The sequence below is a fragment of the Notamacropus eugenii genome, chromosome 1 (genome assembly GCF_028372415.1).
Source record: "Notamacropus eugenii isolate mMacEug1 chromosome 1, mMacEug1.pri_v2, whole genome shotgun sequence".
Classification (NCBI taxonomy): Eukaryota; Metazoa; Chordata; class Mammalia; order Diprotodontia; family Macropodidae; genus Notamacropus; species Notamacropus eugenii.
In genome coordinates, this window is record NC_092872.1 from 345,630,125 (window position 1) to 345,644,310 (window position 14,186).

The window sequence follows — 14,186 nt, forward strand, 5'->3', positions numbered from 1 at the left end:
AACTTTTTCTTCCAAAACACTTCAAGAGGTAGAAGGAATTTTTGTTAGGTTGTATTGTTTCCAAATATTCCTCCAGTAACTAAATATCTTCTTTAGTTTTAAGGGTTTTTGTTTGTTGTAGTTTTAGTTTTTGGTACAGCCAAAATCTAGCAGGGGCTAATAAGTTTAATTTTCTAAACATGTAGTCTAATTTTCTCCTGACGGGTAGGGAAGACCTCCCAAGGTTTAGTTGGCCTAAGTGACAAAGACTCAAGTCACTGAGGTTGTTCCCCAGCCATTTATAGTATCCAGCCCATGAGGAGTTGATTCCTCTTGGACTTATTACATGCCCTATTGCCATGAAAGCCCACATATCTTTTAAAAATTTTAATAGTTTATTATTTTTATTTTTCAAATAACACATTTTCATCGTTGTTGCTGATATTTTGGATTTCTCCTTTAAGAACTGCCTGTATTGTCTGATAAATATCTAGTTCCTTATATAGCTTGGAAATGAAAACTTTATCAGAGCAATTTGTGGCAGAGATTTTTTTCCCGCCATATACTTGTTTCCGTCATAAGTTTTACTACATTAAATATGCTTGCAAAAATAATTTAGGTTAATTTTATGTTATTAATATTTTTATTTTATCTTTTACCTTCTGTGAATTTTTTCTATCACTTGTTTAATCATCAACCTTTTCCTTATCCATAACTGAAAGATAATTTTTTTCTTGCTCATCTAATTTCCTTATGATGTGCCTTTTTATATGTAGATCATGGGTCCATTTGGAGCCTGGTGAATGAAGTGATATATTTGTCTAAATCTATTTTCTACCAGATGATTGTCCAATTTTCCCAGCAGTATTTAATCATTTTAATAATACCTTATAATACAGTTTGAGATTTGGTACCGATAAATCCTCTTCCTTCCTACTTTTTTCATTATTGCCTTTGCAATTCTTAATCTTTTTTTCCCCTCCCATATGAATTTCATTATTATTTTTTCTAATTCCACAAAATATTTTGATATGAATTTCATGATATGAATTTTGATTTGAATAAGTAAATTAATTTGAATAGATTGCCATTTTTATTGTATTGTCATTTTTTATTGTATTCTCAACCTGCCTATGAGCAACAAATGTTTTTCCTATTTTTTAGTTCTGTCTTTATTTCTGCAGAGAGTCATTATACTTGGATTCATATATCATAGTCCCTGGGAGAATCATGGAAGGTAAGTTCCCAAGAATGTTATAGTTTCTGTAATTATTTTAAATGCAATTTTTCTTTCTACCTCCTCTTTCTGGATTTTGTTGTTTACATGTAGGAATCCTGATGATTAGTGTGGATTTATCTTATATCCTGCGCATGTGCTAAAGTCTTTATTTCAACTAATTTTCAGTTGATTCTCTAGGGTTTTCTAAATACAATATCATTTCTATAAAAATGATAATTTTGTTTTTATCTCACCTATGATTATTCTCTTAGTTTCTTTTCTTTTTCTTTCCTGTCTTTTCTTCTTTCTTTTTGGTCTAATTGTTATAGCCAGAATTTCTAGCATTCGATTAAATAACAGTTGTAATAATGGGCACTCTTGCTTTTATTTTGGTCTTTCTGGAAAGGCCTATAATGTTTCTCCATTACATATAATGTTTGCTCTTGGATTTAGATAAATATTCTTTATTATATTAAGGAAAGACTGATTTATTCCTAATACTTTCTATTATTCTGTATGTTCCATGAGTGCAGAGAATGTCTTTTGCCTTTCTTCATATACCCAGTTAACACAGTGACTGGCACATAATAAACACTAAATAAATGCTAGTTAATTGCCTGAATTTTAGAGGTTTTAGTAGAGGCATTTGGATTTTGTCAAAATCTTTTTCAGCATCTACTGATGTGATCATATGTTTTTATTTATTTTTATTAACATGGTTAATTATTTTTATAGTCTTTCTTATGTTGAATCAACCCAACATTCCTGATATAAACCCAGCCTGATCATAATGTATATAATCTTTCTAAGATGTTGTTTCAGTCTATATCAATGTTCACCAGGGATATTGGTCTGTAGTTGTATTTCTCTTCTTTGTTTCTCCCTGCTTTTGGTATCAAAACTATATTAGTATCATAGAGAGAGATCAGAAGAATGTCTTCTTTTCTTATCGCTAACAGTTTATGTAATGTTATAAAATTGTTTCTTGAATTCTTTATATAATTTATTTGTGAATGAATCTAATCCTGGATTTTTTCTTTGGGGGTTAATATATGCTTGTTAAATTTCTTTTTCTGATACTGTGCTATTTAAATAGTCTATTTCTTCTCTTATTAATCTAGGCATTTTATATTTTCATAAGAATTCATTTATTTTCTCTAAACTATCAGTTTTACTAGCATTCAAATGGTAAAATAGTTTCTAAAAGTTTCCCTTATTTCATCTTCAATTGTTCTAAATTCTATTTTTTCTTTCTGAGATGAACAATTTGTTTTTCTTCTGCTTAAAAAAAATCAGGTTGGCTAACTGTTGTCTGCTTTATTAGTTTTTTTTTAAACAGCTCCTAGTTTTCTTTATCAATTTAATGATCTTTTTTGCTTTCCACTGTTTTAATCTCTTTTTTAATTTTCAGGATGTTTCCCTTCTTATTGAATTTGTGATTTTTCACTTTTGTTTAAGTTTTTTAAATTACCTGTCCCAATTCATTGATTTTTTTTCCTTTCTTGTGTTAATGAACGTGTTTAGAGATATAAATTTTACACTCAGAATTACTTTCTATGTATCTCATAAGTTTTGACATTTGTCTAATTATTGCCATTTTCCTTGTTGAAATTTTCTGTTGTTTCTATTGACCTTCCAGTTCTTTAGAATTATGGTATTTAGTCTCCAATTACTTTTTAGTTCTTTCTTTAATGATTATTTATTTAATATAATGTTTATTTCATTGTAATAAGTAAATTATGTGGTAGATATTCTGGGTTTTTTATGTTTTTGGTGAGGTTTTGTGCCTCAATACATGGTTCAATTTTTGTAAAGGACTCATATACAGTAGAGATGAATGTAAATGCCTTTTTATTCTCATAGAGTAATTGCCAACCATCTATCATCTCTAATTTTTCTAAAACTCTACTTAATTCCTTAAATTCTTTCTTGTTTATCCTTTGGTTAGTTTTGTCTAGGGATATATTAAAGTCTCCCACTTTTGATGCTAGTCAGCAGTATTTGATTGGAATGACCTAATAGTTGACCTTATGGTGTGACCTTATGGTTTAAGTATGGGGAGAATGATGCAGAGGATAAAGTAGAGTAGAATAATCAGGGAAAACCTATGGCCAGAAATGGTAACCTGACACCCTGTAGCCACGGTGCTTCTGGTTTCATATGGAGAATCCTCTCAGTAGAATAGAGATGTGGCCTGCCCTGAGCTCCTGGGATTAACCCAATGGATATTAATGGAGGGTGAAATTGTCATCATGTCCTAATGTGCTGCAATTATCATCATTTGTGCTATGGTCCTCATATTCCCGGTACTGTTTCTCCTTATTGTCACCACTTTACATCAAGACACTCCCTTTGAACTCCAAAGATTTGGCATCACACACCATATGCACCACATTGTGAAGGTCCTGGACTTGGTCCTCCCATAGTGTAGATGTGAAACTTGGGATTTTGGGTCTTCATTTGCCTTCATATTCTGGGCCCTTGGGCCAGCAGAGTGGTAAAAAGTCACTTAGAAAACCTTTAAGACTGTCATCAAGGGATGGGGTATGGTGGGAACAAAATATATCAGAATCCCTTCCATGTAGGGTGGGCTAGTTTTCTCCTAGAAGTCAGGGAAGATGACTGACACAAAGGCAACTAGAGCCTGAGCCATTGATATGACTTCTTCTCTGCCTAAGCCATAAAAAGAAGCTGGTGCCCCCCTCAAACTTAACTTATTTTCAGGGGTATGTTAGAGCCTACTCAAACCTGCCTGCAAAAGCTGATTGTTAAATTATCACTTATATTCATAATCAGCAAACACTGTAAGTCAGGGTTTGATTTATTATTTTGTTGGTTGTCTATACTTAAGAAAATTATGGAGGCAATGTTAATATCGCAGATTAAACTTAAAAGTGTGTCATGAGTACATTTCCTTCCTCTCCCCCACCTGAGAGCTGGTTGTTAGGTATTTGCTAGCACCAGTGTGTTATCTACTACCAAATGAGCCAATATACCCTCCAGACAATAGGTATTTCCATATGGCAATAAGAAAGACTATGTTTACCTGAACCAGGATTATATCTTTGGCAAATATCCTTTGCATGCTACTGCTAAATAAACTTTCTTTTCTTTTTTCTTTTTTTGTTTTGTTGTTGTTAAATGTTAGATGGTCTGACTTCATTCCAGTACCAATCTTGAACCACCAGACCTTCCCTGAGTCAGGTATGAAACTGACTTTTATTTGGAAGAACTTTATTCCAATTCGAGAGGCAGTGTGCTACAGTGGCTACAGTGCTAGATTTGGAGTCAGGAAGACCTGTACTCAAATCTTGTCTTTAATATTTACTAGTTCAGTGACCTTGGACAAGTCATCTGTAAAACAAAGGTGAGAGGGGACTAGATAAGCTCTAAAGTCCTTTGAACTTCAAACCCATGATACTATGATTCTACTTTCAAAGTGCAGTGTTTTCACTCCTGGGAATTTGACACTCCATTTGGTCATGGGGAACTCCATATCTCTGTGCTGTTCCCAGGAAAACATGTTGTTAGTTACCAAGGTCCTACCCATTCTCCTGGTTAGTGCTTTTGTAGTGGGCATTCCAAGTGTCAAATCATCTCTAATCATCTGGGATATTTTTAGATTTTGAACTCACATTTCATTTGAACATTAAATATAACTGCTTGTCAACGACTAATAAATGGTCCCCTTTGGGACATGAAGCCATTTTTGGCCAAGATGCTGCATGAACTTGAAGCCTTCTGACTTTGGTTGTTCATCAAATCCTAGGATTAACTACAGTCTTCTTCAGATAAGAAGCCTGAAAACAAGATTATTGGGGGTACCAAAACACTCATAGCATCACTTTTTGTAGTAATAAAAAAACTGAAAATAAAGTAGATGCCCATTGGTAGGAAAACAGTTGAAAAATTGGGATATAATTAAATACTATTACGCTATAAGAAATGACGAATATGAGGAATTCAGAGAGGTGTGGGAAGACTCGAATATCAGAGTGAACTAGGCAGAACCAGAACCATATACATAATGACTATGATAACATAAATATAAAAAAAAGAAAGCTAAAAGGAAGTTGAATGCTAAGTGATTGTAATGATCAGTCTTAGTCCCAGAGAAGAGATGATAAAACCCACTCCTGTCCTTTGTCTTTAGCCAGGTGGCACAGCAGATAGAACCTTGGACTTAGAGTCAAGAAGACCTGAGTTCAAATCCTGCCTCAGATACTTACTAGTTGTCTGACCCTGGGTAAATAGTTTAATCTCTTTTAGCCTTAGTTTCCTCATCTGTGAAATGGGGATAGCAAAAAGCAACTATCTTCCAGGGTTATTGTAACAATCAGACAAGATAATATATGTAAAGTGCTCTGCAAATCTGAAAGGATTACATAAATTATAGCTATTATTATTATTATCGATGATGACAACTTTCATATCTAGATTATTGTGCCTGTCAGGTGTGGCCACTGTTTTGGAAAATTTTGTTGAACTTCTTTTTTTTTGTTATGAGGAGGAAATTATTGGGAAGAAATATAGGAAGAAATGTTATCTGTGAACATAAAGCATACAATTTGGAGTGATTATACCCTGTGACCTTGGGAACTGCAACTAGAGAAGGAGATCATAGGCTTACATGGAGATCAAGCTTTTCTGTCTCCTCTCTGGGTCAGCCCCCATGACAGACTAAAATTTCAGAGATATATATTTTTAAATTTATTCTTTTAAATTTATTTTTAATTTTCAACATTCACTTCCATAAGATTTTGAGTTTCATATTTTCTCCCCATCTCTCCCCTCTGCCCACCCCAAGATAGTGTGCATTCTGATTACCCCTTCCCCCAATCTGCCCTCCCTTCTATCACACACCCCTCCCTTTTCTTATCCCCATCCCCTCTATTTTCTTGAACGGCAAGATAGATTTCTATAACCCTTGTATGTCTTATTTCCCAGTTGGATGTAAAAACAATTTTTAACATTTGTTTTTAAAACTTTGAGTTCCAACTTCTCTCCCTTCCTCTCTCCCCACCCATGCACACTGAGAAGGCAAGCAGTTTGATATAGGTTATACATGTATAGTCATACAAAACACTTCTATTAACAGTCATGTTGTGAAAGACTAACTATATTTTATATTTCCCTCCATTCTATCCTGCCCCCTCATTTATTCTATTCTCTCTTTTGACCCTGTCCCTCCTCAAAAGCATTTACTTCTAATTACCCCTTCCTCCCATTTGCCCTCCCTTTTATCATCCCTCCCCCACCTCCCAGGTTATCCCTTCTCCCTTACTTTCTTGTAGTGTAAGACAGATTTTCATACCAAATTGAATGTGCATGTTATTCCCTCTTTAAGGCAAATCTGATGAGAGCAAGGTTCATTCTTTTCCTCTCACCTCTTTCCCGCCATTGAAAAAGCTTTTTCTTGCCTCATTTTTTATGAGAGACAATTTGCCCCATTCTATTTCTCCCTTTCTCCTTCTCCCAGTATATTCCTCTCTCATCTCTTAATTTTTTTTTTAGATATCATCCCTTCATATTCAACTCTCTCTGTGCCCTTTGTCTATATGTATGTAATCCCTCCAACTACCCTAATACTGAGAAAAGTCTGAAGAGTTACAGATATTATTTTTCCATGTAGGAATGTAAACAGTTCAACTTTAGTAAGCCCCTTATGATTTCTTTCCTATTTACCTTTTCATGCTTCTCTTGAATCTTGTGTTTGAAAGTCAAATTTTCTATTCAGCTCTTATCTTTTCCTCAAGAATGCTTGAAAGTCCTCTGTTTCATTGAATGATCATTTTTTTCCCCTGAAGAAATAAAATAAAATAAAAATATTCAATTTTTCTGGGTAGATGATTCTTGGTTTTAATACTAGCTCTTTTGACCTCTGGAATATTATATTCTAAGTCCTCCAAACCCTTAAGGTAGAAGCTGCTAGATCTTATGCTATCTTGATTGTGTTCCACAATACCTGAATTATTTCTTTCTGACTGCTTGCAATATTTTCTCCTTGACCTGTGAGCTCTGGAATTTGGCTACAATATTCCTAGGAGTTTTTCAAACTCTTTTTTAAGCTCTTCCATAGCCTGAGACTCATATTTTTCTTGGAGGCTTTGGATGTAGGAATTTTGACTCTGTTGTCTTCTTCTGTTTGTATATTTTGATCTTCCTTGTCGTCAAAGTAAGATTCTATAGTTTGATTATTTTTCCAGCTTTTGCTTGTTTCCCTAGCCATTTACTTGACTTTTGAGCTCTTTGTCAAGGTAGTTCTCTGCTTCCAGCGGGGGTGAGGGAGTGCACTGTCAGTTGCTTGATCCTTCCACAATCTATGGGCCTAGAGCTCCAGAAGCAGCTGCTGGTCACTGCCCTTGCTGTGGCTGCCACAGGCTCCTCTACCCCCTCCACCATCCTGGGGCTGGAGTCAGACTTCTACTCTCTCACACAGATCCAACAGGTTTTCCCACTGACTTTCCAATTTGTCCTTGATGTCTTGGGGTTGTGAAGTCTGGAAACCGCCACATGCCAGAGATTCAGTTCTACCCACCCCCAGGCCTATTCAAGACCTGTCTATGGTGACTTGGCCCATGCTGGAATACACTCTGCTTCCAACGCATCTCAATAGACACATTTTGTCAACTTTCCAGGCTGTCTTCGTCTGGAGATTTGCTTCATTCCATCATCCTGTGGGTTCTGCAGCTCCAGAATTTGTTTAGAGTCATTTTTTACAGGTATTTGGCTGAGTTTGTGGGGAGAGTTCTAACAAGTCCATGCTTTTACTCCTTTATCTTGGCTCTGCCCCTTTAAATTCAGAGATATATTTTTAAAATAAAGGTAGGATCTTAAAAAAAAAAATGCATCAGGGGCTCTTTTAGAAAAGACACTCTATATATCACATGAATATCAGGTACAGAACATCCATTAATTTCTTCCACAGCAAAAAAAGCTGAAGATGCCACAGAATGCCCAGAATGCACTAAAGCTAGTTCAAACAAGCTCAGGGGAGCAAAGTGTTGAGTCTTCAGTGTTAGCATTTATACCTCAGAAATGGATAGACACTACAGATCAGGCCTTAATTTATTGCTTTGCTGATTGTTGAGATTTAAGAAGGTGATGGAGAAAAATGTTAATAAACTTCAAAGTGGGTCACTGTGTACCTTCCTTTTTTTTTGAGACCCAGTTGCTAAACATTTACTAGCTAGCGCACCCCTATAAAAGACTCATAGCAAACACAAAAACACAACACATCTCAAATAGCTCATTTCATTTCTTATACTCTCAAGAAAGGTAAAGACAATTTTATGGGCAGTTGACAGATAATTTACACTTATATTCACTTTGGACCTCTGTCCAAGATCCATATCTCCTGGCAAGCAAAGACAGGTCTCATTAGTTTTTAGACACAGGCTACTCCTGGAGGTGCTGCTTTTTCTCCTAGGAGAAGTATGCTCTTACTGCTCTCATTTCCGTCTAGGCAGTCAGCACCCAAATCAGGACCTCATAAACTCACAAGGAAGCCGACAAGGGTAGAACTATCCATTTCTCAAGACTACTTGTTGCCAAGGCATGCTCAGAGAAAAAACTGTTGTTGCTATTCGTCCATCATTCTTGAAGACGACCATGACATCAGGGAGGTGATGCCATGACATGCCAGTGAATTGGATTTAAGTGAGGGAGGGCTGTGCAGTCACCAGTTTCTTTTTCTCCTCTGGACCCATCTGGGTCCAGAGGAAAGATACAGATCAGGACAACTGGAGATGGCCCTGGATGCAGTGAGAGACCTTGGTTTTTTAAAGTCAAGTCTTTCCCAGGTCTCAGTTTGACTGAGGCAATGCCCATTTAGTGATTCAGGCTAGGTAAGAAATGAGGGAGAGAATGGCTTCTTTTATCTAGTAAAAAACCAAACCAAACAAAAAAACATGATAAAATAGAAAGCAGAAGGTAGCTAAGGACTCGGGGTTCTTCCTTAACCTTGCATAGGTAATGATGGGTCTCTGCTCCCATGTGTTCCTATTATAAAATGCCCCTGGGAGAAATGGGAGGGAAACAAAATTTCCTCCTTTTTTTGCTAGAATTCCAGTGGAGAGAAAGCACTAGAAGAGTCTCCAAAGAGTACAGGTGGGGCTGTTTCTACGGCTCTTATTATCTGACTAGAGTCTATTCTTATGACTCACAAGGGTTCATCCTCCTGACTCTCAGGGGCCAGTTCTCTTAAAACAACCATGGGAACTGTGATAAGAGCAATATTTCCCGGTATCCTGTTATGTGTTCTGGGATAGTTTTTCTGAAAGTCCTACCAAAGGGTCAGTTCCTCTGTAATGCAGATTGACACTAGGAAGCTGTGCTCAGTTGAGTCAATGTGATGTCTTTACTGAATATTCTTGTTGAATATTTTCCCCCTGCTATGGCCAAGTAAAAATCATTTTCATTTCAATATAAGATCTAAACTACCAAGGTATCAACTTAAGTCAGGCAGAGGCTATGACTAGGACCAATGAGGAATTGCTATGTCATTCAAGCAAGGCCAATGTAACCTAGCATGAAGCCTTATATGTGTCCAGCTATATAAGAGATGCTTCAGTCTAGCAAATCTAGGATTTCCCTGATCACTGGAACCATATGGCGCATAGTCCATTGATCATTTATTGAACATCCACAACATATGTTTGGATCCTGCAGGAAGAAGCAAAGTATGTTCTGACCTTGGATGCTCCAAATCTATACACAGTAGTCTGAATTCATTTCTATGGATTAAAATGTTCAACATCAATTTTGAAAGCTATTATAATAATGATGACAACTCACTTTTATGTGGATTTTTCTAATTTCCATATTGTTTTATAACAGCCCCCTTAGGTGTATAGTGCAAATATTATGATTCCCAGTTAGACATGAGGAAGTAGAGAAGTCAGTAGGGGAAATTGACTTCCCCAAGACAGTAAGTGGCAGAGCAGAACTAGACCCAGGTCTTCTGACTCCAATTTCAGGGCCGTTTCTTTTGCAAGAAAGCTTAGGGTCTTTCCTTATGATAGACAAGCACATGGTACCTCCAGACACCTTGATTAATCCAGGTTACTAGACCAAAGGAATCTCTAAAGTTAAGGAAAAAGGCTTCCTAGAAACCAGGCTGAACACTCCAAATTCAACATTGCAGGACAAAGACTGCGTGTATGCAGCGTCATCAACTCAAGAAGGGGTTGGGGGTATCAGAATTAATATCTTTTGTTTTTACATCACCTCCTCTCTCCTCCTCAGAGTACCATCCCTATCACAAAGAATAAAAAAGAGAATAAGAAAAAAGTGGAAAAAGCCATTGCAAAACAACACAGCAACTGAGTCTAACAGAATTTATTTACAATGTTCCACATTCATAGTCCTTAACCTTTACAATGAAGGAAGGAAGCATACTTCCTTTTATTGAAATTGAGACCGTCATATAAAATTCAGGATGTATGGATGTCATATTTACAAGCATATTGGAGAAATAGTAAGCATATTGGCACAGACTTTAAATTCCTCTCTCTCTCAAACCCCCCGTTACCTCTCTCCCCCCTCCCCCAAGCTCTGCTACTAAGACAAGGTTAAACTGTTTACCTTTTTTAGCTCATTCTCTCTTCTCGGAAGAGGATATCCTCTATGCCATATAAGGCAATGTGGATGTAGTGTCAGTCACAGAATTAGAGAATCCTGGAGACAGAAGGGAATTTAGAGGTCATATAATCCATGCCACAGTGGAAAGAATTGTGGATTTAATAGAGTTAGAGAAGTGGCTTCGAATTTTGGTTCTGCCACTTATTACTTCTGTGACATTGATTGAGTTTTTTTAAAATACTTGATTGAGTTTAACTTAACTTTTTTTTAACCTCAATTCTCTCCTCTTTAAAATGAGGGAGTTAGATTTGATTACCACTGAGGTTTCTTCCAGCTCTAACTATGGGATCCTGTGCTTTTCTCTGTATCTCCTAAGAAGCCAGGCAGGAACACCTCTCAGTAGTATAGGTGTCCACTAATGATTTCTTTGCTATGTCTCAGACCTCCTTTTCTTGGACCCTACAGCAGACTCCCGCAAGTTGCTCAACAAATCCGTATTGGCTTGATCTACATTTAATCATTTTAACAGAATAAAGAATTTAACAATGTCATGCCCTTATGATATTTGAGAAGCTTTTATTGAAGGCAAAAGTATGTTTTGAGAATCATATTGTAAATGGTTTATTTGAGAACCATATTGTAAATGGTTTATTCTACAACAGAATTCCTGGAAATGTGATACTTTAGACTTGCCATAGTTCTGAACTCTGTTGATCTGATTCATTGATGCTCAAATGTCCCAGAATAGCCTCATGAACCATATGTTTGATGATACAGAGAACTATTTATAGCAGGACAAGGATTTTGGAGCTGATGTTGGTTGCAGCTTATTTTTAGAAGGGAACATCTCAGTGAGGATGATGGGTTAGGTTGCTGGGTATTGTGCCAAAGAAAACCACGAGTGTAAGGCCTATGCTGAATAAACTGAGACAGCTGTCTGCTCTGTTCACTTGTGCTGTGTCAGTGATACACTTCTTATTGTTGAGGTCTACAGAGAAAGGAGATCCTATTTATTGGGATTGATGAGATTGCTGTACATTCCAGGCCACAGCAGGCTATGCTGTATATGTGTGGTGCTTATTATTCCTGGATAGATATGTATTTGCTTATTCAGTCATTCACTCAACAATCACTGGTATTATTTATTTATTATGCTATTGCTAGGTACAAAATACTATGCTAGGCACTGGGGAAATAAAAACTATTAATAAGATGAAAACTTCTCTGATGAAATTCACAGTGCAAAAGCAATGTTCTTCAGGGGAAAGTGCAGTGAATTTGGAGTCAGAGCACCTAGGTTCAAATCCCAGCTCCATCATTTACTAATGGTGTAATACTAGGTGAATTAACCTCTTTGGCTATCAGCTTCCTAACCTATAAAATGAAGAGGTTGGATTTGATAATCTCCAAGTTTCCTTCAAATTCTAAATCTTGATCTTATGATATCATACATACAAATTAAATAATTATAAAATAACTATATATAACTATCAATAATAAGGCAAGATCCCTTTGTTGGAGATGTTCAAGCAGAGGTTGAATGATTATTTGTCAGGTACATTATAGTAGGGATTCTTTTCAGGTTTCAGTTGGATTAGTTGACTGCTGAAACCTCACACACTTACTAGCTGTGTGACCCTGGGTAAGTCACTTAACCTCATTTGCCTCAGTTTCCCCATCTGTAAAATGAGCTGGAGAAGGAAATGGCAGACCACTGCAGGATTTTTGCCAAGAAAACCTCAAATGAGGTCACAAAGAGTTGAATACAACTGAAAAATAACTGAACAAAAAATGGCTGCTGAGGTTCTTTCCAACTCTCAAATTCTGTGATTTATAAGAAAGATGCAAGCAATTATATAAAGTCTGAAGAAGTCAAGATAATTTCTGAGTGGAGGATCAGAGAAGGCATCATTTTAGCTGGCCTTTTAAGGATGGGTAAGATTTCATCAGGTGGAGGGTAGAGTTTGTTATAGGTACAGGGCAAAATGGAGTTCAGATCTTGAATTCAGGAGAGATCTGGCTTCTACTTCTCCGATTCTTGCTACCTGTATGGACACAGGAAAATCCCCTAAAAGTTTTGAAAACATAAAAATCACCTTTTAGATATTTTAGCTATGAGAAAGAGGACAGCCAGAGTCATCTCTAACTATCTCTGGAATTGCAAATGACTTCTTACTTTTGGAAGCACAGTTCTATCATTCAGTTCACTAAAAATACACAAAGTCTTCCCAAGAATTCTTTTAGCCTTCTATGAAAGATGAGGGTTAAAAAAAATCCATCAAGAAAGGACTCTTCAGTTAGAATGAGGAAATTTTTCTTACATAAGGAGGCGCAGCACAAGGAGGAGCTTTTATAGTGGAGAGAAAATGGAGGAGGAGGGTGGCAGGCAATGCTTGAACCTCATGCGCATTGGAATTGATTGAAAGAGGGAATTGGTTTAAAGTGTGTATGTATACACACACACTCATTTGGGTACAGAAATCTATTTTATCTAATAGGGCGATAGGAGGGGAAGGGGATAAAAGACGTGATAGGGAGTGATGATAAGAGTGGATTGGGGGAAATAGCGTTTGGAACCAAGACAGACTTTGAGGAGAAACAAGATAAAAAAAAGAGAGGAGAATAAACAGAGGAAAATGGGTTGAAGGGAAATGTAATGGTAACTATGAATATAAATGGGATGAGCTAACTCATAGAATGGAAGTGGATAGTAGAATGGATTAGAAACTAAATCTAACATGTGTATAAGATACACTTGGGATAGAAAGGCACACAAAGTTGAAATGAAAGTCTGGAGCAGAGTCTATGATACCTCAACTGAAGAGGGAAGGGGTAGCAAACATGATCTCAGATAAAGCAAAGTCAAAAATAGACCTAATTGAAAGAGATAATCAGGAAAACTACATTTTGCTAGAAAAGGTACCATAGACTATGAAATAATATTTAAAAATTATAGCAAGTTTCTCTGATAAAGGCCTCACTTCTCAAATATATAGGGAACTGAGTCAAATTTATAAAAATAAGAACCACTCCCCAATGATCAAAGGATATGAACAGACAGTTTTTAGAAGAAGAAATCAAAGCTATATATAGTCGTATGAAAAAATGCTCTAAATCACTATTGATTAGAGAAAGGCCAATTAAAACAACTCTGAGGTACTACTCCATACCTATCAGAAATGTGTATGTTTGTCCTTGGTTGCTGAAGAAGACCATGCTATCAGAGAAATGATGACATGACTTGCACTTGATTTTGTTTTGAGTGAGGGAGGGCTGTGCAGGTCACCAGCCTCACTTCTCCAGAGTCATCTGAATCCAGTGACCAGATATTCATCAGGATGACTGGAGATGACCCAGGATGAGGCAATTGGGGTTAAGTGACTTGCCTAAGGTCACACAGCTAGTG